Below are 22,291 nucleotides of genomic sequence, written 5' to 3'. Positions count from 1 at the left end.
CCAACCCTTTTGTGAGACATAACTGAAGGGAGGTGGAGAACATGGAAGGTATGGTATATTTTTAGTTTGCTGTTTCCTTATTGACAGGTGTGAGACCCAACCAGGAGTCTACTCTCCCTCTTGATTTCCACAGCATTCCAAGACCCCTGTGGCATTTACACTTTTTTTTATATAAAGATTTAGTTATTTATGCATATAAGAACTGGGGTACAGGCCAGAGGTGCGAGGGGTGAGAGGATTCACCAGAGACAGAGTGGGGAACAGAACAGGCAGACTGACTGAAACACAATGCTGAGGGGAGCAGTGGGTAAGTCAGGAGAGGTATGCTGCGCCAGGTGGGTAGCTCACTGGCCAGGGATCAAATTCATGCTGCAGTGGCTGGGATAACCTCATAGGTTGCATCTTAACCCCTTGTGCCACCAGGGAGGACCCTGTGGCATTTACACTTTGACCTTATGTTTTAGTTACTGGAACACATGATTTACTCCCCCTTAATTACTTGTACTCTGGTTGGGGTGGTTTTTTCTGTTTTACTTTTGTGTTCCCATACCACCACCACGAAAGACCCTAACAGAGTCCCTTAGAAACTGTTTTGAATTACTGCCTAATTTAACTTCCTCCGTCCTTTCTTCTTCCTGCCCTTCCTATTTTCCTTCCTTTCTTCCTTAGCAGCAAACTTGTGCTTTACAAACTCTGCTTTCTGCTAGAGTTGAATAGGAAAGGGACAGGGTTTTTGACACCCACCATTGGCTGGTGCAGTAAGCTGAGCTTTGGAGAATGGCACTGTACAGTGGGCACAAGCAAGCTAAATAAGGCTGCACTCATCAGCTTAGGCACAAGCAGAGTTTGTCAAGTGCCCTTGCCAATGTTAGAGGGAAAATCTATTTATCTCACACCTGTGGGGAATTTCTTTCCCAGTGAATGTCAAAGGGCTCTAACCTCTAAGGTTATTCTAACACCTACTTACAGGTAGGAGCAATGCCAACCTAAGGCTGGTCCTGGAATCATAACTCAACACTATGTGCCTGCAAAGGTCATTGGTAGACCTGACTGCTCCACGGTTGATTTGCAGGGAGTTCAGTTTGACTGCCAAGTAATCTAGTACTCATGGGAAGAGAACCAATAAAAGTAAGGTGAAAACGCATCACGTCACTCAAAGCAATGCCCATTGCCTGAAGGGAACAATATTTGAGGTAGAGCCAGAGAAACCATAGAGAGGCATATCATTTTTATTTGCCAGAGAATAGGGTATAGGGCAGTGATTATAACTTCTTTAGGTCTCATATAGCTCCAAATGCAACCACCAGCAATCAACAAATAATTTTTAATAATAATAATAATGTTATATCTGAGAGCAATAAATACTCTAATATTGCCCATTAAAAGTAGCCTGTAAACCATTTCTTGAAATTGCTTTCCAGACAGTTTCAAACATGACTCTATTAAACCATTAAATAAAACAGAGGAGACTATGTCATAAAATGAGAATGTGGATTATGGCAAAGAAGGTTAGGGGCTAAATTTATAGTACCTAAATTTTCTTAAGGAAGCATGTGATAAAATTTTACTAACCACAACCCTTAAGTTACATAAAACATTCTCTGGCTAAAATCACATTTGGTCCAATTGCAATTCTTTATCTCAAGGGAGTGATAAAAAAATATGAAATATTGTAACAAGGGAAATAGAAAGAGGAGAACTTAGGTGAAATTCACTTACAAAAAAAGTAGAACACTTCACAGTTTTAGAATTTCAGGAAGAGTGACTGGGTTTGATCTATCAGTATTCTAAATGTATGTTAAAGTCATAGAGGATGCCAAGGTCAGAGATATTTTGAACTTTTAAATCTTCATCTATTGTACATAGCTTTTAAAAGATGAGATTTGGCCCAGAAACCCATTTATTGCAAAAAAAAATTATTAAATTGTATTCAACTGTTTAATTGGAAACACATTGAATGTACTGAAAGAATCCACAAAATTCTGATGTTAGTAGATTTTAAAAAAATATTTGACAATAGAGTCAAGAAGTATAATCTTATGCAGGAATGGCATTTCCCCATAAATAAAAACAAGCATTAAAAAAAAGAAAATATAAACACAACCAAAAAGTGAGTCTGAAATATTAAAATATTTCAGAATTCAATGTAGTTATATGGGAAAGATGAATCATTTCAAGAACTGCCCTTTTAAAATCTTTATTTATCTTATTTTTATTATAATTTTGTGGTTTTTACTTTTCCATTTATGCACATGTTTCATGCATCCTCCACCAAATCACCCATGCCAGTGCCCTATATACTTCCCTCCTCTGCTTGCTCCTCCCGCTTGCTCTGCCCTCTGGCAACCAATAATTTTTTTTACTGAGCCCAAGATTTGTTTCTTCTATATTCTGCCAGTATATATATTTTTTAATTCCATAAATAAGTGAAACCATCTGATAGCTTTCACTTTCTGACTTATTTCACTTAGCATAATCACCTCAAGTCCCATCCATTTTGACCAAAAAGGTACTAGCTCATCCTTTTTAATGTCTGTGTACTATTCCATTAGGTATATATGCCACAATTTCTTTATCCATTCATCTGCTGATAGGCACTTAGATTAATTCCATGACTTGACAATTGTGGATAGTGCTGCTACAAATACAGGCATGCATAAGTCTTTTCATATTTTTTAAGACTTTTTTTTTAAAGAGGCATATATTTTTATTTATTTGTTTGTTTGTTTGTTTGTACATGCACTGGGTACAGTCAGAAGCGCGGGAGGGTGAGAGAATTCACCAGAGCCAGAGCGGGGAGCAGAGCAGGCAGAAGGACCAAAGTACACAGCTGAGGGGAGCAGCGGGTGGCAGGAGAGGTCTGCGCACCTCTTTTCATATTTTTTAATGGAATACACAGCAGAGGTATTGCTGGATCACATGGAATTTCCATTTTTATTTTCTTAAGAAATCCCCATACCATTTTCCATAGAGGTGGTACCAACTTGTTTTTTTTTACTAGCAATGAATAAAAGCTCCTTTTTCTCCACATTCTAATCTTAAGACAATCCATATATTTTGTTTTCATGGAAGGAAAGTTCCTTCTTGCATGACATTCCTCCTTCCCCACACACACAAAAAAAATGAAAAAGTAGGATAATTAAACTTTGGCTTCTTTAAACTGAAATGCCATCTACATAGGATACTCTTTTGTGAATATGAAAGGAAACAATAAAAGATTTACTGTATCTACAATTTTTAATTTGATTGAGCAACTGATTCAAGTTGACTTGATTTCACTTTTAATGTCTATCTCTTTCAATGCCTCTAGAGTAAAGAACTCTACATATTAGCCTTCAATTCGATGTATACATGTTTCAGATTCTTGTTAAGAGAAAAGCCAGTAGGAAAAAATATCTCTGGCACATTCCCAAATGAACTTTCCACCAACACAGAATTTTCTAAAATTAGATTTGTTATTGGTGGAGGTCCACTGAAAGATTATCTATGTCTTTACTTAAGAATATCCCATGTGGGCCTCCCTGGTGGCACAAGGGGTTGAGACGCAACCTATGAAGGTGTCCGCAGCCCCTGCATCATGAGTTTGATCCCCGGCCTGCCAGTGAGCAACCCACATGGCGCAGCAGACCTCTCCTGTCTCACCCACTGTTCCCCTCAGCAGTGTACTTTGGTCAATCTGCCTGTTCCGTTCCCCGCTCTGTCTCTGGTGAATCCTCTCACCCCCTACACCTCTGGCCTGCACCCCAGCTCTTGTATGCATAAATAAATCTTTGGGGAGGGGGAAAAAGAAATTTTGGGAAATAATTAAAAAAAAAAGACTATCCCATGTAACTAACTGTTAATAAGAACACTACAAATATTGATGCCTGTGGTCAGTAGTCACATTTAGGAGCTTATCAAACCACAACTTGATGGGTTTCCTTTAAAATGAAGATTTTATTAATTGTAAATTGAATTATAAATTGGTAATGAACATGTCCCCTATTATTGCCAATACCATTAGATAATTTGAAATATATATTAAAGCTCAGTAGGTTTTTTTTTTTAATAGTCTCATTTTGGACCAACTTGTCAAAATTTGAAGATACTAAGAACTATTTCAATTACAAGGAAGGCTTTCAAATATCAGTGTTAAAGTTATAAGATTAATTTTCATTAATCTAATTTAAAAGAAAGTCTTATTTTTAGTGCCTAGAATTAATTAACTTGAACTTACAAGATCCAGCAGAATTTAAAATCTGGCAAACCATGAACACCAGTCCCAAGGTTAGGAATTTAATTATAAAATACCTGGCACCTGAAAGGCAGTCAATTACTACTTATTGTAATAATGAATGGGGTGAAGGGATACCTTCTTGCTAATAAAAAGGGTGATATAATTTTGTACTGCAGCCAATAAAAGCTATAATAGAAAATACCTAAGAATAGTCATATTTGCATTTCTTTGTCAGTTAAAAGTGACATGGATTCCCACTGATAGTGTAAAAAAGAGACAAGATTCCATCAAAGCCAATCATACCATCTGTCCTGTGTCACAGGAACTTAAACCCCAGAGTAAGAAGATTAGCAGACCTCCAGGAAGTAGGCAAAAAGAGTCTCTGCTATAACAGGGTGCGCTACTCTGTTTTTAGTACAAAGAAAGAGAAGAGGGATAAGTGCAGAAACCATTTCTCTTCTTCCATTTTGAGTTATATAAGCAGTTTAACAATTAAATAAATATAAGACTAATTAACAGGAGAACAACAAATTTGGTTTTGTATGTACAGGGTATAAAGATAGGAGTCCCTAGGGCAAGTCAAGCAAGGAACGCTATAGGCCATCTTGAAACAAGGAATGGGGTCAGGGCCTAAGGCTTCAAAGGGGAGGAGGCTAATTTGCAGGACAAGAGCAGATGTTTGGTAATTGGGTGTTGTCCTGCCATATAGATAAGTCACTCAGATAAGAAGTTATCTTGTATAATAACACTCTTTCTGGGTCAGGTGCACTGTCTAACCTCTTGTGGTTGTTAAGAAGGAGATCAAAGTTGTTGTATTTTTTTTTTTAATCTCTGAGGCCTTGATTAGCCTCAGCTCAATCAATCCACATACCAAAATAGTATGTTTTAGGGAGGCCTATTCTGCCCCCCTTCTGAGGGAAGATGAGAAAATAAGAATTTATATCAAACAAAAATGCCTTCTTCTCCAATAGTTTTCTTAGAAGAAGAGTAATCAATAATTAAAGTAATCAATCACAAGCTCTGGAATTGAAGAAGAATCAACACCAAGATTTCCTAAACTGAGGAAGATGGCTTTCTGAGAAAACAAATTCTGGGACCCTACATGGGAGGTTCTAATTTGTCCTCGACACAGTATCCAATATACTACAAACATCAGTACCTGGTATACTACAATCATTCAGCAGACCTAGGTCAAGATACTAGATTTGCCAAGGGGTATCAATTTCAGAATCAGGTTGTGAATTCAGTACTGAACTTTGATTTATCCATATTATGTCAGAGAGTTGCTATGACAATCAGGATTCATCAGTGTATGGTAAGTACAATTCAACTACAAATTTCTATAAAATATGTAAAAGTAAATACAGGGTATACAGCTGTCCCAGAGCCTGAGGAAAAGAAGTCGTCATATATATGAATTCACAGAGCAGTAACGCTGGTAACAAATTTAATACATGGTCACTGAGTTTCCTCATAACTGTTACTGAAATTGTTTTATGGATGCAACAGTTTCAATACTCAGATATACAGCTAGCAATACCAGAGAGAATTTGGAGCTAAAAAAAAGTAGGGAGACAGGAGATACCATAAAAGTATGTTATAGAAAAAATAGGATGAAATAAAATCTCACAACTCTAAAGGAATCAGATGTGACACCTGTAAAATAGGATCAGATACTGATGTTCTTTTTTAATAAAGAAAAATAATTTTTGGAAGAAACCTGAAGAGAATATCTGTTCATTCTAGCCCCTAACCTTCTGGCAGGAGAAGCATATAAACTATTATCACAGATTTAAAAAGCCAAATATAGGAGGCAAATTCATAGAGATAGAAAATAGAATACACATTAAATTTTTATTAGAAAATTTACCATTTTAACCATTTTTGAAGGTACTGCCTTGAGGCAGCCATCACCACCACTCATCTCCAGAACTCTCCCACTTTCCAAAACTGAAACTCTATGTATTAAACAACTACCCATTCCCCACCTCACCCCGGTCCCAGTAACCACCATGTGACTTTCTGTCTCTATGAATTTGACTACTCTAGGTACCTCATTATCTTATATATACCTTGTTCTATATATTTCGTAAAAATTGTATCACAAAACCTTTCTTTAAGGAAAAACAAGCTATTCTCTCCTTTCCATTCCAATTGCAATGCCCTGGCCAATTGCAACGCACTGTTTTGTCTTTTGTAGGTAACGGCAGTAGCCTCATAACTATGTCACCACTGACCTATGTGCCAGTCGGCTCCCCAATCCTGAAATTGTCAAAGGTTTTCCAATTCCTACAGAACCAAGCACAACGTCCTTAGAATGGGCAAAGAACTTGAATAGACATTTCTCCAAAGGTACACTGAAGGGGCTCAGAGCTGTCCTCCCATACTGTTCTACTTTGGCATTCGGATTACTCTGAGCTGAAGGTACTCTGGGCCCAGGAAGTACTCTCATCTCTTCCTTAACTATCTAAAGGAATCTAGACAGTGGGCCTGGTCCAGAAGAATTTATTGCTTGTATCTAAGTGACCTACATGTGCAGCAGGGAAACCATCCAACTACTACTTTCCTTGTGCGCTGAATTAGCCTTCTCCCCTTTGAAGTCCCAGCCTCCTAACCCATTCCTTAGCTCACTATGGCTTATAATTCCATAAGTTTCAATCATCTGACTTAGCCTTGGGACACGTCTTTGTTTCCTGTAGGAATAATATTAAATTTGTTCCTCCTGTTAATCTGTCTTGTATCAATTTAATGGTTAGACTGGCCAAAGAACTCAAAAGGGCAGAAGGAAAATTTTTTCCTCCCCACAACACAAATGGCTACTAAGCAAAAGAAAAGATGTTAAATATCAAATTAAAGCCACAATGAGATATACTTCACACCCACTAAGCTATTGCCTAAAATCAAAAAGTCTGATAATAAATGCTGGTGAGACTGGAGCCCTGATACATTGCTGGTAGAGATGTAAAACGGTAGAACCAGTGTAGAAAAGCTTGGTTAATAATAAGCTATTATTAATAAATTATTAAGTTAAACATAACATCACCATCTGACCTGGCATTTCCACTCCTATGTTAATATATCAAAAAAAGTTGAAAACAGGGTTCAAGCAAAAACTTGTACACAAATGTTCATAGCAGTACTATTCACAACGGCCAGTAGATGGACCTTGAAAACATACTAAGTGAAAGTAGCCAGTTACAAAAAGCCATACATTCCATTTAGATGAAATATCCAGAGTAGGCAAGTCCATAGAGACAGGTGATATATTAGGAGTTGCCTGGGGCTTCAAAGGGCTAACTGTTGGAGCTGCCCAGTGCAGATGAGGGGATGAAATCTGCCCCGCAACATCTGGACACTGCCCAAGCCAAACAGGGACAATGCCTGTGCCTTGCTGTGGTCTGAACTCCACCCTTGAAGTCCTGAGCAAAGGGGCTGCTGGGAAGGAGGCACAGCTGATTGTCCATTTACTTGTGAGCCTTTAAAGGGGGAGCAGGGCACATGGGCTCTCTCTTTGCTGTTAGAGCTGCCGTGGAAGGCAGTCAGCCCCACTAGGTGGCTGGGTAGAGTAGACCTTCATTCCCGGACAGGGGTGGGGGGCAGCCTCCAGCCTCAGTAGTGGCAACAGAGCAGGTGCAGTTCTCTGCCAGCTCCTGTAGCTACGACTCCTCCTCCCACTGAATGGTAACTGAACCTTCTCCCTCTTCTCTCATTTTCATTTTTGCTACACCAAAGGCCCTTTTGTTTGCATCTGTGGTGGCTGGCAGCCAGACCCACAGCAAGTGAGAGGTTCTGACCCGGTCACGGTTTTTAGAACCTTTGCCTGGTGTTACATGTTTAATGGATATGGGGTTTCCTTTAGGGGTGATAAAAATGTTCTGATAGTTACATAATATTATAAATGTACTAAATATCACTGATGATAAATTTTATGTGCTGTGTGTTGTCCAGGCACAAAGGAAATCATCTTGTACCCCTCTGGGTTCCCCTCACACTGCACAAGTAAGAAAACAGCATCAGATGGGCTAGCCAAGGAAAGACAATGAATTTAATAACTTGTGGATGGAGAATTTACATGGTGGCAAATATTAAAGAATAATGGAGCGGACGAAGCACATTTACACTCTGGGCTTCAGGGCATGAGGCATCAAGGACAGAGGGAGAAGAGTTTAGATGACAGACAAGGAGGGGGGTGATCTCATTTTTAACCTGAGAGTAGAAAAGAGATTCTTAGTTTATAGTTTACTGATAAACTTAGAACTGCATAAGACCCCCAAACTACAGACTTCTCTGGGTCATAGAAGGGAGAGCAGTGATTGCTTCTTCCATTAGGAAAAAGGCGGATGCTTAGGACATATTGATCCCTTTTTTCAATTAAGGAGGGGCTGAGGACACAGGAAAGCACAGACGTCTCTCTTAGCCTTCTGAGCCTTCCCTGTTCTCAATCCAAACAACCTGCAGTCTTTAATTAAACTCTTGAGGCTCACAGGGCTTTGATGACCTTTAATTCTCCTACCAAGGTGACAAAATGTCTACTCTGGCCTATTAAGGAAAAGTCTATTTGACCTTTTTGTGGGGACTGACCCCATAGTATTTGACCACAACAAAAAGAAAACAAGCAAAAACAAAAAGAAAAGCTGAGGCATATTCTAAGAAGCTGTCAGACACCTGCACTTCTCACAGCTGCAGAGCCAGCCCTCCGCTGAAGGGGATCTGAGCCAAACATCTCTGTCACAAAGAAGGTCTGTGATACTGTGTTCAGTCTATGAACCGATGTCACACCCTTCTCCTTGTGCACACTTTCTTACCTTCTGGACCTTCTCCAACCCAAAGAGCTATCCTTCCATCAGTACTGCCTCAGCAAACAGATGATTCAATATTTATCTTTGAATTTCAAAAGGGGAGGTCCTCTTGGCATAGCACTAAAGATTTTGGAATTGTGTGGTCAGATTCACATGCCCAGCACTAGACCCACAGTATAATATGAATATAATATTATAATATAGATAATGTGGGTATAAGATAGTATCCGCACAGTACAGTATGAGTATGTGAGTACAATAAAATGGCTGTTTTTGCTAGTCTGTTTTAGGGCAGTTTATTATGCAGTCATAGTACCTGGAACATGCTGTTTGCCTCCATTTTCAAGTGGGCAAAGTCCTATTTATTTTTTAAAGGCCCAGCAAAAGCACCAGCCCCTCTCTGAAGCCCACCCTCAGCGATAGCATCACACTCAATCCCACAGTCAGACTGGCACAAGTCACACACAGCTCTGACTTCACTTCTCCAACACTTGCACTTGGTGTGTGCTGCAGTTAGCAGGGGTCCCAGCTCATAGTAGGAACTTAAAAAACTTTTTGCTGAAAGAATCTTATTCCTTGACTTTATTTACGTAGAATTCAATGCAGCCTCTTCTTGAGATTTGCAGGGAAGGGAACCTGACTCTAGAGGGCAAACTAGACCTAACTAGACCTGCTCTGAAAGGGCCCAGGGCAACTCAATAGTGTCTTGCTTTTAAAATTTATTTGCAGTGTGAGATAACCTACAGTGTTTAATTTGATTGAACTTACATATTGCTTGTTGAAAGTTTTCAAAATAAAAGTGGCCTTGCCTTTTAAAATGACATGGTGGGTGGGGCTGTGAGCTAGTGTGAATGAGAAACAGTCTGGATGCAGCACAGTGGTTTTTTAAAGGCAGTTGGGGTACGGTTCCCATATGGTGCAGGCCTTCTGCCAGAGAACATTCCAACGCCCTCTGCATGTAGCTTCCACAGGGCTTCTCACCAGATGCAAGAAAACACTTGGAGTCAGATTACACCGCTTTAAAAGTAAATTTTAATAGCAGCTATTATAGGGATTATGATATGAATTAACTAATAATTCAGTTTATGCTAACAGATCAATGTGCAAAAAGGCTTCAGAGAATATTAAGAAAAGCCTGAGAGAGGGTGTAAAACACGAACCATAGAGGAACAGAGATGTCATCAAAAAATAAAGACAAGATCAGCAAGGGAATGTCCACAGGCTTGGCTTTCTGCCTGAGGGATTTCAAACGGACACCATCTAGCCTCTGGTCAGAACTGACAAGCATGTTTAAAGGGGACACCAACACTTTGTCAGCCTCTCAGATTTTCCATAAGATTGTCCTAAAAGTGAAACTTGTACGCTGGCTAACAATATGAAGCTAAGTTTCCTTCCTTTTTCTCTCACGGCATGGGGCTGACTCAGCAGCATTAAACAAAATCCAGGGCAGGATTTGTACGGGTGTGTACCAGGTGTAAGCAGATGAAGTCTAAGAATAAATGAGTGCCATTTTTTAAAATAGTATCTAAGCTCTACTGGTGGCTCTGAAGCCATTTTCCTGTAGTTTCTTATTTCTTAGTTACAGGACAGAATATTTTTGCACTGCCAAAATAGGGTCCTCCATATATAAAAATATAGCTTGCTTTTAAAAATGCACACTTTCAGCAGTCTCTGTTTTGGGTGTACCCATCTATTTCTTTTTGTTTATTCCCTACCCCTAGTGACTTTAGTTATCCCACCTTTAGACTTTCAGCTCTCTCTACCTTTCCTTACCAAAGCAAACCAGAAAAGATTAGAGTTCAACATTTGCACTTTAAATGAAATCCACTTATATTAATATAATAACTCTCCCAGGAATTTGCCATTTAAAGACCTTTTGCAAAATGAGTGATTTTATTTCCTATTAAAATGATGTTTCTGCAACAACAAGTAGATGGGAAAATGAAGGAGGAGGAGGTAGCTGAGGGAGAGAAACAAGAGTCTCTTCTTATTCTAAATGGTACAAGTCTGAGACTGGGCCCAAAGTTAAACCAACAAACTACCCATTCATCCATGCAGCAAATATTTGCCATATACCAACCAGGAATAAGAGGATTCACTCTCATTTACATAATTTCCTATGATCCTCATGAGACTATAACGGATAGGGACTGTGATTATCCCCATTATCCTGTTATCTGGACTTCATGTTGGATTACGTGGTACATTTTAAATTTTGAGTCTCTACTAGCTCTCTGGCACCTGCCTAACTATTTTCTTTATATATATATATATATTTATTTATTTATTTATTTATTTATTTATTTATTTATTTACACAAGCACTGGGTCCAGTCAGAAGCGCGGGAGGGTGAGAGAATTCACCAGAGCCAGAGCGAGGAGCAGAACAGGCAGACTGACGAAATACACTGCTGAGGGGAGCAGCAGGCGGCAGGAGAGGTCTGCCTTGCTATGTGGGACCCTCGCCAGTGGCCGGGGATCGAACCGGTGCTGCAGAGGCTGTGGGCAGCTTCATAGCCCAGCGCTCAACCGCTGCGACACCAGGGGAAGCCCTGCCTAACTATTTTCTTGTGGTTCCTTTCCAAAAGGTACCTTGACTTGTAGAAAGCTTTCAGACCTCAGTATCCCTATTTCAGGCCAAGTCTGTTGGGCTAAGTATGTAACAGGGTGGTCCCCAGGAAAGGGGGAGGTTCCAGGTTCCCTGCCCTACCCAAGGAAGGGTGGAGCTGAGCAGGAAGAGGAGAAGCTGCAGAAGAGACTGAGGAAGGAAGCAGGATGGAGCCAGGAGACCTGGAGGAGGCACGTGGAGCCTAGAGACATGTGAAGAAACTGTGCTTGTCTTTTGGTCGTGGACTGGGTAACACAGATGTGGGTGAGACCCATGGGGAGGTGACAATGGCAGCTTTTATTTTGATGTTGATTTTGCTCTTTTCCTTCCGGCCTTGTCTGGTAGTTTCTGACCCTTTTCTGTGGGTCCCCACTGGAAGATGCTTTAGACTTGTGGCAGGCTTTGGGGCCTTGCTCTGGGCCAATCCCATATGGATGGACTTTTACCCACGAGGGGACGGGTAACTTTGGGTGCTTCATTTAGAAACTAGACTCTTTGACTTACCTGTATTGTTTCCTAGTTTCATTAAAGTTCCTTCCCATTAAAGTCTCATATGTTTTGTGTTGATGCGGCGGATGGCAGAACCCATTTAGAATAGGCAGGTTTGCGGGGTTTGGGCTGCCCCTCTCCCTGCCCTATAACAAGTACTTGCCCACAAGAGGGTGGGTAATTTCCAGAGTATTATTAGGAAGATCCTTCCCTCGTCCCACACCCCTCTCTGCACACCAATTCTATTAAAAAATCAATCCCACTAAGAGTCTGCTTCCATTGCCTTTTTGAGTATGGATAGCTGAATCCCTTTTAGATTGTATACCCCTTAACATTTTGGGGGTCCTTGAATATCCCTTGGTCACACACTAACACCTCCTGCCTAGACCTCACACCTCACTCTCCTCTCTTCTCCATCTCACCAACTCCTGTGCACCCTTCCAACACTTTCTCCAGAAGGCCTTGGTGGAGGCCTCCACCAACTCAGGTCTTCCTGCTCTGTCCCCCTCCCCCATGTCCTCTCTGAGAACAATCACCACACCTTAGTGTAATTATTGTCTAATTTTTATCTTATCTATTTTCCAGATAAGGTATAAGTACTGTGGGTACAAGGTTAATGTCTGTCCTTGAAGCACTGTATTCTAGTATCCAGCTCAAGGCCTGGAACCTAGTAGGAGACTAATAAATACTTATGCAAGAGTGAAATCATAAATGATTGATGATGGGATGAATGAATACTTACAGATTATTCATAGTAAAATTAAAGTTACTTATCTATCATAATTAGGTGCTTAGTCGATACCATAAAAGATGAAATCCTTGTGGTCCATTACAGCCTACAACTCCTTTAATGCATGCATTGCCCTTTCAGTTGTCAAATATTGCCCCTCTGTACCAAAGGCAAGTGCAAGTTTGAACAAGTTGCAAAACTTTGATTTTATTTCCTATTAAAATGCTTCTATTAAAATAACAAATTAAAATTAAATTAAAATCACAAGAGAGCAGGCAGCTAGTTTGGGGTTGGTTTTTTTTGTTTGTTTGTTTGTTTTGTTTTTGTTTTGTTTTGAGAAATAAAGATTAATGACTTCTGGTCAGAAGAGAAAAGGCAAAGTAAATGGAGAGAAAGAAGGGGAATCAATATTGCATGCCTGACACTAACCTGGCTGGATGCCAGTTTGAAAATGGCAACCAGAAAAGGAAGAACAGAGTTGGGAGAAGGAAAAGATAAGTGGGCATGTTAGGTTGCTCTACAACAGGCAGGAGTGACCCTGAAGAAAATTTATAATCTAAGGGGAAAAGGCAGAAATTTGGAGTGCTCCTGATACGCCAACATGGAAACATGGAGGGAGATGTAAACAAAGGCCAAATGAGCTATACACCAAGAGCTCTTTGGCCCAGCCCTGACAGTAACTTGCTGTGTGGCCTCCATCAAATCACTTGGTCTCACTGGGTCTTGTTTCTCCACCTGCGAAATGCAGGGTTTAATGCAGACTAGGCTTACTGGTGGTTCAGACCTTTCATAAATGCTGCTGCTCAATGACAATGCTTTTCTCAAAAGACAAAATCAAAGAGCATAGGGAAGAATTACACCCTTTATTGTTAATGATTTTCACTCAACACTGAACAAACCCCATCTTGGGTAAATAATTTATTTCTTATGAAAGCTCTCTAATCTAAGGAATGCTATTATCTGGTACTAATTTTCCTATAGGACTTCAGTTGTATTTTCAATCACAACAGCTGAGGTTTGCATAATATAAATCATCTTTAGTATTTAGAAATTTCTTCCATCTGGTCCACATAAAAACTCTGAGTGCAAACTCGGAAGCATGGCCAAGGACACAGAGGTCAAGGGGGGAACAAAGGCTGGGGGATGGGCTTCCTGCACTGGACAGAGACTTAGTGCTAATGTGGCCAACAACCTGGCATTACCATATTCTTGCATACTTTATTTCTAGCAAGCGATTTACAGATGCATTATAGACTTTTAGATAGAGGGGACAGTAGTATTTGTTAATTCTCTAATTTTTAATCTCCTATTTTTATTCTCCAACATGGCTGGAAATATTTGAAAATTTAAAATAAAGACCATCCATTCTATTTTTTTATCAGCTATTTCAGAAGTATACAAAATAATCAATCCTTTCAAACAAAAAGTCTTCCTTTTTCCTATATTTTTTGCCTTGAATATACTGCTATAGCACAAATCCTGATATTAGCCATGTATCTTGAATAAGCTCAATTCATAAAGTTTATGTACTAAAAATATTTATGTATTCCCTGGTCTTGATGATCACAATGGCAATCTTTCAAACACTTGCAATGGTTGTAATAAAACTTGAGTTGTAGCCCTGAATCATTTCTAGTTTCAACTCTGTCTCTTCATTGCTGAATCAACATGGGCTTGTTTCAAGAGTAAAAAACAAAACATTTCAGTCCTTCTGTAGTAAGTTGTGGGTGACATTAATCTACTTCTCAAGGGAAGAGATGGTTGCTGACTATTTTTAGACGCAGGAAAGTGTGGCCACTTCCCTATTGAATCCTGTAGTAAGACCTGAAGCTGATGAGGAGCAAGGGGTTTAAGAGGCCTGTGTTGAAGACCAGTAAGGTAACTAGATAGAATTCCAAGCTTGGAGCCTCCCTGGTGGTGCCAGGGGTTAAGACACAACCTATGAAGCTATCAGCGGCCACTGCAGCATGAGTTCGATCTCTGGACAGGGAGGTGACCCACATGGTGCAGCAGACCTCTCCTGACTCTCCCCCTGCTTCCCTCAGCAGTGTATTTCAGTCAGTCTGTCTGTTCTGTTCCCCACTCTGTTTCTGGTGAATCCTCTCACCCTCCACACCTCTGGCCTGTACCCCAGTTCTTGTATGTATAAATAAATAAATCTTTGAAGAAAAAAGAAAGAGAGAGAATTCCAGGCTCTCTGTGTCACAGCTCAAGAACTTTGGGCCTTAACATGACTGAGTAACCAGGCCTAGGGTCAACACACCAGAAGTAAAGGGCAGGTCTGCAGAGCCACATTAAGGAGGGTTCCAGAAAACTCTCTACATACCCAGGAAAACATGGGTGAGTCAGTTATTCACTGTTACCCTGCCCACTCCTCCATAAAGAACTGTGATCTATTGAGCCCCGTAGAATTGCTTTGAAGATTAGATTCCTGGTATATACATGACCAGAGACCAGGAGCGGTTTCCTCTTTATAGCTGTGTATCTGGCACCTAGCAATTTGCTTAACATTGAGGGGGTGCAGGATACATGACCCCAAAATAAGCCACTTTAGCATGTGGATTGTCTTAAACTATGGGCAGTTAGGATCCAAAAGACTCAGGGAAAAATCTTGACCACACCCTTAACTGCTCTTCAGGCATATAGAAGGCCTGTTGTAGGAAGTAAGCTAACCCAATGAATATGAGCTGCTATGGCTGACAGGGAGGAGCCTAGTAAAATCTATTTGGTAAAATTCCTCTCTGTCTTGTAGGGGTAGAGTGGGTCCTATGTTCTCTTTTCTCCTGGATTACTGCTTTTTTAATTTGAGCACATCACTCAATAACTTCTAGAAATTTCTGGGTTTTAGGGCTTTAAAGACTCTGTGTTCTAATCTCACTTTTAATACTGGACCAGCATGACATCCTAGGGTAGAGAATATTCTCTGAGTCTTAATTACTCTTCCCTCCTTTAATTCCTAATCACCCTTCAGTTCAGACATCCCTCTTCCAGAAAATCTTACCTGGTTGCCTGGGTCCAGGTTAGTACTCTTCCGTCTGTTTCCAGAGTTCCCTGTCTCTTATCAGAGCAACATCAGGCTGGACCCTGGATGAGACCAGGGTCTTTCTTTCTTCAGCCTCCCTTCTGGGTGATATACCTTGTCACTCTTTTCTTCAACATTGTATCCTCAATCTCTAGGACACGGTAGGAGTTCAGTGAACACCTGTTGAATAAATAAGTGAACAAGTCTCAAATCTGGAATCAAGTCCAAGTATACTGCAAAGTCTGGCAATTGCATCTTTAAAACTCCCAAGTTCTCCAAGTGATGCAAGCTGACTCATAGCCCAGATATAATCAATAATCATGTCCAGTGCTTAGCTAAGATTCCCAAACTAGAGGGAGGTTATAGTTGTGTGATCTTCAAAAAAAAAGGTAACAGATCCTTACACTATCCCAATCTAAAGGATTAGTGAAAAGATGCAGCTGAAAGAAAAAAAGCAAGAAAAGATGCAGCTGGCTGATAAAACCTGCTGCACACACCCCTTTGATAATTTAATAACTTTGATATGAACATATTACAATAGACATCTGCTACTGCTAAGTGTCTGGGGCTGTATTTGGTTCTTGTAAGCAGCCAATTCTGCCTTTCATCCATTATGTCTCTTTTCCCTAAGGAAGTGAGTTAAAAGCCCATGTGTGTTCCCAGAAAGAAGCATTGTTTTCTTCAGCCAAAAATCTGTAATTTCTCATCAGACTGTCTGTAGCAATACTGAACATGGGCAATTTCATTTGAGGCCAGTTGCACCGGGAACAAACGTCACCACCAGAGATTGAACTGTGTCATGAGGAAAGCACGTGGCTACATAGATACTGGGATGACAGATTAGATAAACTATTTCTCCACAGTAATCCAAGTGTAAGTCTTACCTGGAATTGGAGTAATGAATTAACCAGTACAAACTTGTGCAAAAGTTTCATTTATTTGTGCCACAAATAAATGAGGAAAATAGAAACTTTAGGGAGAGAGTTTTCTAAAAAGCTACAGTTAATCTTTGTATTTTAAGTTTTCATTACGTACATCCACTTTTGGGGGGCATTGACAAACACTTTAACTATTAAATATGGTAGGTGGAAAGGCAAGGAGCAGAACAATGGGTAAAATATATTAATATAAGAATGCAAGAAGAAAAAATATGTTTGCATATGTGTGGAATATTCTTGGAAGAATATCCCTGAAATTGGTAACAAGGGTTTCATCAAGGGAGAGAACTGGACAAGACTCTCTCTATATCCTTTCAATCCTTTTGGATTTGGAATCATGTGTATTAATTAATTATTCCAAAAATAAATTAATTTAATTAATTTGAGTAAGCAAGATGGATAAGAGTTAAAATAAGTTGAAATAAAATGGGAAAATTGCATGGCAATAGTTTTTTCCCTACTTGGAAAATTTAAAAACTGGCCATTCTATGTCAGACTGCAAAAGAAGCAAAAACATTTTTAACTGATAAAATCCCCAAGTCTGGGAATTATTTCAAAGTATTTTTCAGTAAGTAATTACTAAATCAATGCATTGTCATTCCAGCTAAAGAAGGCATGTGTATCAATTTGTGCCATCACTGACTTTGGCCACTTGGTTAAGATGGCATCCACCAGTTTTCTCTACTGTAAAGTTTATTCTTTGTGAGTAATTTGCATGGAAATTTTGAGGTAAATATCAAATCCCTGATGAAACTTTCACTACTGTTTTCAGCATCCACTGATGATCATCTATCACCCTCATTCTCTATATTTATTAGTCGACATTCTACTAGCAGGAAGAGCTTTCCCTTCTACTTTGTTTGTTCACTTATTTCTTTAAATTTAAATTTCTTTAAATCACCCTATACTCATCTCATGAATTTTTATTTTGTTTTGTTTCAAGAGTTTAAATTCATGATACATAAGTAAATAAAATAAATCTTAAAAAATATAAATTCATGACTATTATTTACTTTGAATTTTGTATTGACTAAGATTTGATTAGTGGAAAATCCTTTTTTTTTTTAAACATGGATCACAAGTTCCCACGATTTAAATTGACCTGACTGCATCTCCAACTAGAATTCCTCACTCTCACACACTTGTTCACTACATTATAGTTTTCTGTTCCCAAACACACAGGCTATGTTCTACCTCAGGATCTTTGCACCAGCTCTTCCCTCTCCCTGGAGTCCTCTCTTCCCTGTCTTCCCACGGCAGCCTCCTGTGTTTCATTCAACTGTGCCCTCTCCAGAGTCTCATCTATTTCAAGGCAAATTTCTCCCTCACCCTCCCACTCCCTCTTTTATTTCCTCTCCATGTTTTCAACTTTTCCCTCTCTACTGGCTCTTCCCCAGGAGTATTCAACATGTTATGGCCTTTCTGCCTTAAAAAAAAAAAAACAAAAAACCTACAAATTCTTCCTCTCCCTCTTTAGTTTTGCCTTTCCCTCCCCACATGTCCCATCCATCATCTCTTGCTGTCAGCCAAACTTTTAGAAACCACTATTTACATTCTCTCAAACTCTACTTTTTGCCTTCTATTTATACCTCCATCCACGGTAGGCTGAGTCTACACTCTGCCACAAATTGAAACTGAACTACTCTCACAGGGGTCACCAACAACCAGAGCAGCGGCTCGCTTATACAATATGTTTGTGTGGCTGGGAAAAGGCACCCCTCTTCCAAGATGCTTGCAACCATCTGTCAGAAAATGGCTATCTTAAACATACCAATTGTCGTGTCCACAATGTGCATGGAGCCTTCTGTCAGACAATGCATTGCCTGGACAACCAAACCTGAAGGGCCAGCCAGCAGCCTGCTGCTTTCTGCTGGATTGACGTACCTTATCTTACTTGACCACTCTTAAAGTCTTCTATTACCACCCCTCCTTGAACTGCAGTCTTCCTTTGTGATTTCTTGACCAAAAGATCATAACAGAGGTGATGCCATCATAATTGTTGGGTCCATGTACTAATAAACTAGTAACTTTCACTTTGTTTCTCTTGGGATACTTGCTGGTGGAACTCAGGCGCTTGCCGTAGGAAGCAGCTTCTAGAAAGGCTCGTAAGGAGAAGACTCAGAACTGCAGGCCTCTCCCCATCTGAGCACCACCTTGCCAGGCATGTGAATAAGACACCTTGGAAGTGGGTCTTCCTATGCCATTTGATTGTCTACTCCCATATGCCTTCCTCTCTGAGTCTGACCTAAACTGTGGATTCTGAAGCTAATTAAAAGAATGTGGCTGTTAGAAGATTGAAGTTTTGGGGTGGTTTGTTCGGCAACAAAGTGATAACCAGAAGAGACTCTGATGCCTGCAAGTGCTTCTACCATATAGTACACAGCATTGGCTTGGGGATCTGGCAACAGAAGGAAGTGAGAAAGGCCTTCAGGAGGGTCGTGCAATAAGCTAAAAGGTTGGTGGGGAGGGCTGCAGAGAACTGAGAAAAATGTTATCTGGAGCGAGAGGAAAAGAGAGTTATGCTGGAAAGTTTGGCAATAGTTGCATTGCTTCCTCTAATGCAGGAAATAAAGTGTACTTCCTGACCTCAGTGACTTAGCCAAGAAGACTTTTGGGCTGAGTTTTTAAAGTGCTGCTTGTCCTCCAGCTGCCTGGTGAGTTTTTACCACGATACCTGCACACACAAGTCAAGATGTCGGAGGCACTGTCTCCAGACACAGAATCAGACCCACTCTATGGCATCTCCAGGTCCCTGAAGAGTTGGCACCGTCACCATACAATGAGACAGACTAACTCTTTGTCTTCCAAGATACTCAAATCTCCTGGGCAAAGTGGCACACAGATGGCCAACATCATCAGCACTGCTATCTTAGATGACCTGGAGAGGGACTGGCAGAAGACTGGCCATCTCAAAATGGACTTTCTTCACTCTTTTGTACTTCAGCTTCTTCCCTCCCCCACGGTTCATTAAAAAAAATAAATCAGGGGCTTCCCTGGTGTCACAGGCAGTTGAGCGCAGCACTGTGAAGCTGTCCGCAGCCTCTGCAGTGCCAGTTTGATCCCTGCTGGCCTCGGAGCAATCCACATGGTGAGCAGACCTCTCCTGTCTCGCCCACTGCTCCCCTCAGCAGTGTATTTTGTCAGTCTGCCTGTTCTGTTCCCCGCTTTGTCTCTGGTGAATCCTCTCACCTTCCTGCGCATCTGGCCTGTACCCCAGCTCTGGTATAAATAAAAAATAAAAATAAAAAATAAAAAGATATATCAAACTGTGCATCATATATATAAATATACATATATCCCCTCCACCATAACCACAATCTAGTCTTTGTTTGCCTTTCCCTAGTTTTTCTTTCCCATTTTACTATGTATATATACAGCCCCAGTGATAGACTTCATTGTGCTTGTTTGTGAACACACAGAAATGGAGTCATACTACGTGCAATCTCTTGCTTTGTTCTCACAACATTACATTCATGAATTTCCCTATTTGGTTTACGTCTCAGTCTTAACCAGTCTATAAGGCAAATGACTACTCACTGTCTTTTCTGCCACAATGCCTTGTGCAAAGCAGGTGACAGATAAACACCAGATGCTGCTACTGTGTAGGTTATATCCACAGAATAGCCAGGTAACTCATATCAAGCAAGTGTCCCATGTAAGGCTGGGGGCAGGAGTTTCCAGATGAGGTATGAATCTTTTAGGTGAAAGCTAAAAATGAATCAATCACTTGGTGTAAATTTTTGCAATACATGCAGACTCAAGTACATGATGTCATTATTTGACAAACCCATTTTATAACACAAATGCAAGGGGGGAAATGAAGAAAACTTGAATATTCCATCTTTCACATCATTCCTGCTTAGCTATCCTCTCATTCAAGCAAATACTTGACAGTAAAGGGTCAGTGAGGAATGGAGAGAAATCTGTGTCTCACCCACTCTCTTTAAATATCTCTATAAGTAAATATGTTTAAGTAATGTAGATAAATCTTCCATACAGTGTAAAGATGAAAATAAAGGGCCTCCCCAGTGGCGCAGCGGTTGAGCGCTGGGTTGCGAAGCTGCCCGCGGCCTCTGCGGCGCCGGTTCGATCCCCGGCTGCTCCCCGGCCACCGGAGGAGGGTCCCACATGGCGCGCGCGGACCTCTCCTGCCGCCCGCTGCTCCCCTCAGCAGTGTACTTCGGTCCTTCTGCCTGCTCTGCTCCCCGCTCTGGCTCTGGTGAATTCTCTTACCCTCCCGCGCTTCTGACTGTACCCAGTGCTTGTATAAACAAACAAAACAAACAAACAAATAAATAAAAACATGCCTCTATAAAAAAAAAAAGAAAAAAAAAAGATGAAAATAAAAAGTAAAAGTTAATGCTCTGGGCATTGAAATAAGAGACGTATAATTTTTCGGGGTACTTGAGTATTGGTTTCTTCTGCCAGTCTCTGTAACAGGGTGGTCCCCAGGAGAGGGGGAGGTTCCAGGTGTCCTGCCACACCCAAAAGAAGGGTGGAGCTGAGGGAGAGAGAGAAGACGCTGCAGAGGAGACTGAGGAAAGAAGGAAGCAGGATGGGGAGCAAGATGGAGACCTGGAGGAGGCGCATGGAGCCGAGATACATGTGAAGAAACTACACTTGCCTTTTGGTCGTGGACTGGTTGACACAGATGTGGGTGAGAGGCCCCGTGGGGAGAATAACAATGGTGGTTTTTGACTTGATTTTGATTTTGCTCTTTTCCTTCCAGACTTGGCTGGTTGTTTCTGATCCTTTTCTGTGGGTCCCCACTGGAAGGTGGCAGGCTTTGGGGCCTTGCTCTGGGCCAGTCCCATTTGGATGGACTTTTACCCACAAGGGGACGGGTAACTTTAGGTGCTTGATTTAGAAACTATATTCTTTGCCTTTCCTGTATTGTTTCCTAATTGTATTAAAGTTCTTTCCCATAAAAGTCTCATATGTTTTGTGTTGATGCAGCGGATGGCAGAACCTATTTAGAGCAGGCAGGTTTGTGGGGTCTGGGGTGCCCCTCCCTGTTCTGTAACATCTCCTCTGGTATTTTAATCCTCTGTTCCTCAATTTTTGAATTAAAAAAATTCTGATCCTTGTATCCCATCCCAGGAGGTTGTGCCGTGACTGGGCTGGTGCTGTCCTTGGGCATGGGGATTATAAAAAGCTCCAGAGACTCTCAGTTTGAGAGAGCACGCAAGTTTGAGAATCACTGGTTCAAACCACACTGTCTTCCTCCCACAGTGCCTCTCAGAGTGCCTGGTGCAAAGCGACACTCAGAATGAAACAATAATGTTCATTTGCCAGGAAGGAGGGAATTGAAGTCTCAGAACCACAAACCTCCTGGTGGCCTGGGGCAAACACACAGGGGCATGTCCTGCCACACATGGTGAGGCCCCGATGCTGCTGCCTCCAGTTCACCCTTGACTGATTAGAGCCAGTGACCACCCGGAAGGGCAGACACCGTGCAGACCGCAGGCCTCGGAGGATACACGTTCCCCA

Source organism: Talpa europaea (assembly GCF_964194135.1).
Source record: "Talpa europaea genome assembly, chromosome: 11".
In the NCBI taxonomy this organism is placed as follows: domain Eukaryota; kingdom Metazoa; phylum Chordata; class Mammalia; order Eulipotyphla; family Talpidae; genus Talpa; species Talpa europaea.
The sequence above is the reverse complement of the archived record's forward strand: the minus strand, read 5'-3'. Positions refer to the sequence as shown.